Source organism: Histoplasma capsulatum, genomic scaffold (genome assembly GCF_000149585.1).
Source record: "Histoplasma capsulatum NAm1 scaffold_1 genomic scaffold, whole genome shotgun sequence".
Taxonomy (NCBI): Eukaryota; Fungi; Ascomycota; class Eurotiomycetes; order Onygenales; family Ajellomycetaceae; genus Histoplasma; species Histoplasma mississippiense.
The window spans coordinates 6,921,334-6,923,231 of record NW_001813982.1 but is presented as its reverse complement, the minus strand read 5'-3'; positions in this window follow the sequence as shown (position 1 = coordinate 6,923,231).

The window sequence follows — 1,898 nt, the reverse complement described above, 5'->3', positions numbered from 1 at the left end:
CAAAGGCACCGTTCGATACCGGGATTTACGTGAGAGAGGACTTCCGGTTTTAAAATGCCTTTGGAATTTCTACGTTGAGAGCAAGGTTCTCCGCCACAATTTTGTGGAATTTGATCAACAACTACTCCGTACTCTGTACACTGTAGTAGTATCCCACCACTGCAAGAATATTTTTCGATGTCCCTTTCGCCTGGCATTTGCGGGTATATGATAACGGCCACAACAAGGGTCCCCCGTTCGGACGAACGTCTGCCCTCATTCTCCCTTAAATCAATCATACATGCACCATGGCACAACACTATTATTTCATGTTCCGGCCCTACTGAATACTCCAAATGTCAGCCGCCAGGCCCACCATGCCAAGGGGTAGTAGCCAACCCTGATGAGCATTCTTCATACTCTGTACTTTTCCGGCCCCCACCGCAACCCCCGCGACATGAAACCCTATTGTCACAAACCAAGAATATATAAAAAACAAAAAAGGGCCAACCTGACGTAGCAGTCACACCCCCTCCCTTCAGATGCGTTTTGCCTAAACTCTGTCAGAATCTTAATACCACCATAGGAGCTCCTGTCTCCGATACACAGCACACCCCATGTAACCTATGTTTCGTTCGATGTTTCTTATCCCCAATGTTCTTTTCTTCTCTCGTTGATACCTAATCAAGTAATACCTGCGAAACTGTTCCAGAAACACACTAGCAGAAACTTTAATTTAGCCCCGCCTTAATGCAGATTTACTTTGTTTTCCATTCTTTCTTCCTTCTAGTTCCAGGTTTATTATGCTTATTCTTTCTACATAAATCTATCTCCTCGTCTGGGGGCGAGGCAACTATTAGCGTCGTGCCTGACCGACTTTGTATGGCCAATAGGCAAGCTGAATTATCTGCTTCCAGCCAGTACAGTCATGAATTGGGGTTGGCAGAAAAATACGCTAATTGTTGCCTCGCCCCCAGACGAGGGGATAGTTAATTCTTCTTATTATTACCAAGTTACTGCCGGGAGTTGGCACAAGGTCGTTCCATCCATGTCTGATTCAAAAGCGAAACAAAATTGCCAACCAGGTTGATGCTTGTTTGATTTGGCCCCTGGCAGCGGCTCCGGGGAGAATAAAGCCTTCAAATGGGGTTTGGGACTTCACCTGTCATAATTCATAAATTATGTCTTCTTATCCTTGTTTCAGCTTTCAAGGGAGAGGTCGACCACATCCCGCAGGAAACAAAACAAAACATATGTTGAAAAAAATGGAGGCTTTTTTTTTTTTTTTTTTTTTTTTTTTTTTTTTTTTTTGGCTGATTCGATGAGTAGTTGTCCCTCCATCTACAAGCGTGGACAATAGCCCGCAAGTTCAAGTCCCTTGCCCTTGCTTTCCCCCCATTGCCCTTCTTATCAATAATCAACTTCTCACGAAATCCGAAACCGGGAAGCCCAAGTCTTTTCACTCCTCGCAGCACAGTTTCGCCGTTCCAAAGGCTCAGAGCTTTCTATTTCAGACTCAACTGTAAATATAGAACAACTTTTCTATATTATTATTATAAGACCCATCTTCAATCATTTATTTTATATAACTACTCTACTGAAACCCTGTCTGAATAGAGTGATTCTATAAGATAAAAAAGAAGAAGCTCACTGATATTCTCAAAGACGATAATTTGAATACGATGAATAATGGTAATGACAGTGCAATAGAGAATACATTGATGAGTATGAAGAATAATAACGAGATAAATATAAAAGCTTCAGCTGTGAATGATATACTTTTCAATGATTTTATTACTGAATTTAATAAGAGAAGCTTTTGATCAGTTAACTATATCTAGTTAACGTACAGATTAGTCTATAAGCGAATCGGCCGCCTTGTACTGTCCCATCAAATTTGTACGTAGAGATACTTTTGG